This window comes from Myotis davidii, unplaced genomic scaffold, assembly GCF_000327345.1.
Source record: "Myotis davidii unplaced genomic scaffold, ASM32734v1 scaffold914, whole genome shotgun sequence".
Lineage (NCBI taxonomy): Eukaryota > Metazoa > Chordata > Mammalia > Chiroptera > Vespertilionidae > Myotis > Myotis davidii.
Window position 1 is genome coordinate 1,015,983 of NW_006285484.1, and position 8,537 is coordinate 1,024,519.

Below are 8,537 nucleotides of genomic sequence, written 5' to 3' on the forward strand. Positions count from 1 at the left end.
TGGGGCAGCCCCGCCCTGAGGTAACAGCACTGTCCCAGCCCTGGCCAGGCTCCCAGGAGAGGAGTTACCAGGGCCAGTGCGGTGTCGGTGTCGAGCCTGGTGGTAGGTAGTATGGATGGAGATCTGTCCCCAGGACCCTGAGCCCCAGGCCCTCCCCAGCGTTTCTTCATCCCCCATCCACTCCTCTGTCTCTGTTTCCTGTTTGAATTTTCTTAGGGGTTTCCTGCCTCTTTGTTTTCACATCTGTACATGTTATAACCAAAACACTGACAATCATGCAATAACTAGATGATGCGTCCTTTACACACGTTTTCTCTAATTCTCACAGCAATGCAGGGTCTCGTTCTCCCGTGTTCTGGATGAGGAAACTGAGACTCAAACTGACAACAGACTCAAACTCAGTCCTGTTGGACCAAACACAGGATTATTCCACGATAACATACTAGCCCTCTAAAAAGGCCTTCTTTCCTTTGACACAGGATTTGAAATAAGCAACATGCTGGAAAAGCAATGAACTTGAGCTAAGACAGAGTGGCCTATACACAAAGATCAGAAGGTCTTTGGTTCTCTGTCACCTAAGAAAAAGGAGTTGGCCTCATGGCACCAGCTAACATTTACCAAACATTGTGTGTGCGCCGGACACAGTCACCTAAACTGGCTCATTTCACCTCAGAAGTGGATGCTATTTTTGTTCCCATTTTATGGATGAGGAAACTGAGGCCTGAAGAGGTTGAAAGACTTGGACAAGTGAGCTAGTGAGTGATTAGGTCTCTTTGTCTCTAAGACCCCAAGCGGTTAATCACTGTCTAAATATTAACACACAGTGATGGTTCTCAACTTGACTGGTCTGAGAACTAACTGGAGAGGTTTAAAAAAGGACCAGTCTTCAGGCCCCAGCTCTGAATGCCTACCTGAGCAGAATAACTGGAGATTGAACAGACCGAGTACTTCGAGTAGCCCCAGGCCTTCCACTGTTCTCGCCACCATTGTTGGTTACGCTCCGGCCTCTGGAAGGTGGCTATTTTAATGACTGGACATAGTGTACGGATGAGGAAACTAAATTCAATGTCCACCAGCTCACAAATGGCAAGACCAGCAAATAAACCCAGGACTGCCTCCCTCGAGAATTCATGCTGATCCCCCAGTCGGCACCCAGGCCCAGCCTGGCCGACACGGGTCAGCCACTGGAGGTGCGAGGGTTCATTCAACAGGAAACTGGGAGGCGTGAAGAGAGAACTCTCAGGATGGGCCACTCACCACAAAACAGGCAGAAACATACCTTGCGTCTTGAACAGGAAGTGCACTACATTACTTAGGAGGAAGAAGAGATTCCAACTTGCCCAGTAACAGCTCAGCCAATGGGAGCCTGCCATAACTCAGCCAATGAAAAATCTTATCCTTTGACCATCCAGTAGGGGCAGAAAGAGAATGCTAAGGAACCAGCTAAAATTGCAAGAAATATTACTCATGCTCTGTTAACTGTGACTGTTTTGTTCTGATTAAAGGAGGCACATCCTAACCTGGCTGGCAGCCGCCCTCTGGACCTGGGGGCTCACCTGGGAATGCAGCCCGCCCTCCCCATTTGGAGTTGCCTGTTATCTTGGAAAGATGAACAACTCTGCTGCAGGAACCAGAATCATCAGCCCCTCCAAGATCCCAGTCCTTGCATATCTGTAAACTGTCCATTTGCCCTTTCGCCTGCTTTCCTTTGTACTTCTACCAATCTAAGCAGCCGGCTTACGGTGGGGTCCAGAGCAGATTTTTGTGGGAGACCTGCTGCTCTCCCATACTGCCAGCAGTATTGGAATAAACGCTCACAGATGATTCAACCCTGTCTCTGCTTACTTGGCTCAAGCAGTGACAGGCAGCACGGACCCACTGTTTGTCTGGTTACACATTTAATTTCTTTCTATAGACTCCTTTACACCAGCATCCCTGTGTCCGTCCCCCCCTTACCCCTCCCCGGTCTATACAGCATAAAGAGTGTTCTTCTCCTTTGTTCTCTGGACTTGCATGTGCACCCCATTAGACCACACGTCCTGAATTTCAATTCTTTGTTATTCCCAAATAAAACCATTTTGCTGGAGAGATAGCTGGCTATTTATTAAAGGTCAACAGATGCAATCAGGGGCCGTGCTGTGGATGAGTGTGGACAAGGAGGAGGACAGAGGGGGTGTCTCAGGGCCTCCATTTGTGTCTTTTGTAAGGTATTGACCCTAGGCCCTCCCAGTCTTAGCTCTTTTTTAAAAGGAAGATGAATAATTAGCCCGTGAATCAGGAAGCTGAAGTTAGTTACATTCTTACTGTGATCTGCAAGGATCATTATTCAGTCATTTGCTCTAAACAGTTTCTCGCCTCAATCTTGACATATATGTCTGTGTCTATTTGTTATTGAAAGGAATAATGTACGGGGTCTTTCACCCAGGGAAGCTGGAAGACCTGGAGGTGCTGCAGGAGCTGCAGGACTTGGGGGAGCTGGTCCCCACCTGCTGCACCGTGAGGACAGCCTGATTTGACTTAACCACCAAGTGGTTTCCACCGTCGTAAATCTTAGCTTCCGCCTGAAGCCCTGCTCTGGAGACTCGGGCTAAACGCGATTTGGCTCTGTACGCCTTCCTAGGAGAGTGGAGAAGGACTGAACCTCCTCTCCGCGTGCTGCAGCACACCCTTCCCACTGATCTGGACTTGAACCACAGGACACTAGTCAGGGATAAACACTGACAGTGAAAGAAAAATCTCCTGAACATGCATGTGCTTTGTATGTTGCTTCTTCTTTAAGTGGCACATAACTGACTCACAGGCCCTGGCCTGACTCCTACTTTGACTCTAGCCTCTGGCCTTGGTTCTGGGCCTTATACTCCCTCCAGGAAGTGGTGAGGGAAAGGAAAAGAGATTGCATCCCAATCGATCTGTTTCTTCCCCTCCTGGGCCTCGCTCGAAGAGAGTCAGCTAGTTGTTTAAAAGCTCTTCACCGCTGGGATTGTAAGCCTTTTGGGTTTTGTTTTGGCGTTGAGATGATTAGACAGTCACAGGCAGATAGAAGAGGTTAGTCACCGACTTTAACACGCATGTTTTGCAACTGGCTGGTACCTGCCTCCCAAAACTACTGCAAACTAAGACCCATCCACTCACTGATCTAGAAAGGAGGAAACTGAAGTAACTGTTGGGTTGCAATGCCAATATTCATGTCACCAACCTAGCTTTTTCAATATCTTCTTGACGTTCCGAACAGGGTGAGGGTCCTTTATGTTCTTGCTTTACTCTATGCCTCTACCCAAGAAATGGAGCACCTTGAACCCTAAGGACAAGTGTAAAGAGTCACTTAAAATTTTTTATAAGGATAAAATATACATAACATAAATTTTACCATTCTAACCATTTTAAGTGGATTCACACTATTGTGTAACCATCACCACCATCCAAGACATCAAGTACATTCGCACTGTTGTACCATCATCCAAGGGCCACTTTTAATGATATAATAAGACCATATTTATTAAGCATCGTAGTTTTTTTTTTAAACATCTTTATTGTGATGTAATTCACATACCATACAATTTAACGGAGTTTCATATTTTCACAGAGTTGTGCAATGATCTCCACTATCAATTTTAGAACATTTTCATTATCCCCCAAAGGAACCCCATACCCTTTGGCAATTGCTCCCACTTTCCTCCCAAGGTCCCCAGCCGTAAGCTATTTTCTACCACTAATCTACTTTCTTTCTTTTTAAAAATGTATTGATTTTTAGAGAGAAGCATCAATTTGTTGTTCCCCTTTATTTATGCAGTTATTGTTTGCTTCTTATATGTGCCCTGAGCAGGGATCAAACCCCAAACTTTGGGTTATGGGACAATGCTCTAATCAACTGAGCTACCTATCCAGGGCAAGCATGATATAGTTTTATAGCATTTTCCCTACTATGTCATTTGACCCTCATTGGTAAAAACCTTTTTTTAATCTAAGACAGGCTGGGCAGGTGTTACAAAGACATTTAGGAAACCAAAGCTCAGAAAGGTGAAGTGACTGAGCTGAGAGAAAGGATAGTCTTTCCATGAAATGGAAACTGGCATAACTGCACATCCACATGCAAACATACACACACACACACACACACACACACACACACACACACACACACACTCACCTTCAAACAAAAAAACAGCCTTAGCAGGTTTGACTCAGTGGATAGAGAGTCGGCATGTGGACTGAAAGATCCTCAGTTCTATTCTGGTCAAGGGCACATACCTCAGTTGCAGGCTTCTCCCAGACTGAGCCCTGGTCGCCCAGGCAGCCTGCTTGTTCAGTCATTTGGTCGTCCCTCACTAACCCCCCTGTCGGCCTTGTCACCCCACGTAGCCTGCTGTTTGGTCGTCGGTCTTCTGTCCGTCTGTCCGGTTGTTTCGGTCATGATGGCCACTGGCATTTTATATATTAGGATGACAGATTAATTGGATAACCATAATTAAAAAAAAGAAAAAGAACCTTCTACCTACAGAAATGCAAATCCAGGTAGATCCGAAGCCTAACTATATAAGAAACGCTAAGAGGATATCTTCATGATGGAGTAGACAGAATAGGACACAAAAAGTGCTAACCCTTAGGGGAAAAATGATCAACTGAACATTCATTCATTCATGTATTAGAGGTAAGAGGTTCTGTTCAAAAGCTGAATCACGAAAAAAGCCAAAAGGCAGGCCAGAGAGACATACGTAATACTTTCAGCAATAAAGAATTTAAATTTTTTTTTTAAAAAAAGGGCCAGAGAACAGGAGAAGAAAAGTCATGACCTGGAACAATCTCCATGATGTGTTGGTAAATAAAAAGTGTCACAGACACAGAAAAGCGCAGAATGAGACCAATAAACAGACAGGGCTGGGCGGGCCCTAGAAGTCAGAAAATGGCGTTTCCCTCCTTCACCACCGTCAACTTGATTTTCTGAGGGACATTTTGCATCATCTTCTTTTGAAATGAGTAGTATTAAGTGAAAGACTCGGTTTGAAAACCTAACCTGAGAGTATTCCCCCTTGGGAGTGTCCAAGGCCTGTGCTCACCAGATCTGCTGAGTCACGCACCCTGCACGCCCGCCATCGGCCGCTGGCACCCAGAGCTCCGCTAGCAGGCCTCAACCCCGCGTGGTCCAGCCGTAAGGGCGGCTCCCCAGGACTTCCTTGCCCTGAATTTTCTATAATACTGTTCTGGGTATTTTTATCTTGTTAATTACTTCAACAACAAGGAAAAGAGAGAGAATTAGTCACCACGACTAAGGAAGTAGGGTGTTTGAAGCTCAAAAATGAAAGCTGGCTCTCATTAGTAAGCTGTGATCGTCTTACTAATGCTGAGACACCCAGCCGCCCTGGCAGAGAAGGCAGAGCTGAGGGGAAAGGGCCGAGCCAGGAGGAAGATCTGTACCCCGAAAGCTGCAAGGACCCAAATGGGCTCTCAGGTGGTGGCCAGAGAAATGCATAATTTATATATATTCAGTTAAAAGAAGAGTATTATTTGGATGTCCCAGTGGTCTCCAGCCTAGACAATTCCAGAAACAAACTGGTTCCTTCCCCAAATTCTAAATAAATCTTACCAGCGGACAAATACAGATGGTTCTTTCTGGATGTGCTCTCGCCAAGAAAGGTCCTTGAGAACTGTTGGGTGCTTCTCTCAATACTCGAGAATATAAAGGAAGTGGAGACTGTAAAGGAAGTCTGTAAAGGAAGTTGAATGAGCACAACTGAAATTTTCTGAGATTAGAATAGACTCTGCCAATGAGTGTGGGTGGGGCTCCGATAAAAGCACATAATATTTAGATGACAATTCTCTTCAGTAACTAGGATTTTTTACTTATGAAGCCCAGCTCCGGGAGTCACGTTTACTCAGCAAGGGAGTCGTGTCTATTCAGCACTCAGCACAGCACCAATTGTAAATGCCTACAGGCCTCTTATTGGGAGTGATACTAATTATGTCCTCAGACTAATTACCTCAATGTCTGACCCATTCATGCCCATGATGGGGTTGCCTAGGTTTCTCCCTTGAGGTCTGGATTGCTCAGTTTAGCTGTTTTCCCTTTGCTAAAAGAGGGTGTTGGAGAAGGGAAGATAATCTCTTCATTTCTCAGTTCAAATAGTTAATGAGTGCATGGTGATGTGCTCTTTTTTTCATTTAGGGTCTCAATTTTTTTCCAGGATTCTAGTCAGGACATCATTCATTCAAAATATATATGATAAGGGTTAACTCCCCTGGAGGGTGGGGAAGGGTGCAGTTCTTGCTCAGGACACAGAACAGATTGCCCACCTACAGTTGATGGGGAGATGTCCCTCTAATTGTGAGGACAGGAGCACCTTCGGACCTGAGCTCGGTTGTGGGAAGGGACCTAACTCTCCCCTCTCTCCCATAGGCTGTGTGACATGTACATCACCAAATTCATCCACTGCCAGTCCCAGGAAGTGGCCCTGCCCTGTACTGGACAAACTGCTGGATGTGCCATCCACTACCCATCCCTGTAGATAAACATCTGATTTAGTATCCAGGCTGCTGGATACTAAAGAGGGACCTTTCTGGTACCTTAGCTGCCCCAGCCTTAGCGATCTGGATCCAATGTGTTGTCCCAGTTGGACTCTGACAGTGCAAAAGCAAATGCCTTCTGAGATGCCAACTTGCTCCCGTCAGGAGACAGGGCAACTGGAACATCTGAACAAAGGGGCCTGGGATCCACCTTTGGGGCTATTTTTAACCCTCAAGAGTGAAGACCTTCTCCTCCCTATACCTGCCCCTTCCATACACAGATTTACAAGTCCATTCAAGGACTCTGCCTCCTGGTAGCAATGATTCTTACACACTCAGTGCTGTGTGTGCCCCTTTGGAGTCTTATTTCTTTAGTGAACATAGGCTTTCCCCTGCCTTCCTTCTAGCAATGCAACACTTATATCCAGGGCATTAATAAGAGACTTCCAAATATTCAAAACAGTTCCATCCATTGATCATATCGCCATACACGGAGTAAGATGAGAACTTCAAAAATGAGGGGGACCCCGGTTACTCAGGAACATTGCCAGGGGGCATTACCAACCATTTCTACTGTCAGGATCCTTCCATTGGAAGTGGTTGTGCACAATGTGTGTTTGCTGAGGTCATTCATGGCCCTACTTCAGCTCTGGAGATGCAACACATCATCCTCAGTTTCTGGGCCCAAGTGGTGTTGGATACCTGCATAACGCTTGACTTCCTACTGTGAGTCAACATGGATGGCCAACAATTGGGGTTACACCTGAACCAATGGGACTGGCAAAGTAAAACAATCTATCACTAGGCTTACGTAAAAAGCCTCCTGGATCTCTAAAGTAGACTCGGGGGGACTATAGAACCTCTTTTTCTCACTTGACAATCATTGGGGCTTGTGGTTAATCATCTTATTTGGAGTGATATTGATTATGACCTCAGACTAATTACCTGGTTCTTGACATAGTCCCTCAATGTCTGACCCATTCATGTCCATGATGGGGTCACCTATGTTTCTCCCTTGAGCTCTGAAATATCAAAGGATGATGGTAAGAGTCTAGCTCCAAGCCACAATCCCACGTGTGGTTTTTCAGGCCCAGACATGGGCAATTAAAGAGGCCTTACCTGGCCAACTTCACAGGTAAGCTGCCCTCACCACACCAGATAGACGTGTTAAATTAACTTGTTAAGTGGTCTAACTTATTAAATTGGCCAGGCCTCCACAACAGTGTGGAACAATAGGATCAACAATAGACAGCTTTACCAGGTTTTTTAGTTTAATGAGAATACTTACAAAGCTTTTCTAATAGCTATGATTTTTTAATTTAGGTTTCTAGTAGATATTTTTATCAAGTTGGAGACTCTCAATTCCTAAATAGGGACCTTTCTGGTACCTCAGCTACCCCAGCCTCAGCGTTCTGGATCCGATGTGTTGTCCCAGTTGGACTCTGACAATGCAAGAGCAAATGCCTTCTTAGGTGCCACAGACAATGGGGTAATGGTTGCCCATCACCAGTGACACCTGACCTGGGAGGATTTCCTTGCATGAAAAGGGTGAAAATGATTAAGCCAGGGAGGAAGGGAAGCTTAAGGAAGTCATCACTAAGGGAAAGCAAATGAACCCAAAGCATAACCAGCCCAAGAGACCTGAGAATTAAGGAGGAATCATATTAGAAAAAAGTAAGCTGATATGTGTCTCTGAACTCCTAAAAAGATGTTATTCATCAAAAAGTAAAAGTCAAATCAGGCAACAAAATTCAGAAATTAGATGAAGATACCTAACAATGGAGGAGAAATGCATTTCAGAAGAGTAAAGAGAATAAAAGATTAAGTACCTCTTACACTTGGAGAGGAAGTTACTACTCCCTAAAATTATCTCATAAATAACCTTTAGAAACTTTAAGTGACATCCCATGTATTCAAGGCATACTAGGTGTACCGGTTAATAATGCAGACTTTTTTCAATAGATGGATTTACACATATCTACTTATATAAAAACCCTGGGTGTAACATCACAGCCAGAACCACGACCAACCAGAAGGAA

General features: G+C 45.1%; 1 protein-coding gene across 1 annotated transcript in view; it reads right to left on the minus strand.

The window, feature by feature from the left end:
* Positions 1-5,660, minus strand: part of CASP8 (caspase 8) — a 27,557-nt gene extending 21,897 nt beyond the window's left edge. The window contains exon 1 of the mRNA XM_015559137.1: positions 5,582-5,660. The gene's annotated coding sequence lies outside the window, so the exon portion shown is untranslated. The remainder of the gene's footprint in view (positions 1-5,581) is intronic.
* Positions 5,661-8,537: the final 2,877 nt, after the last annotated feature.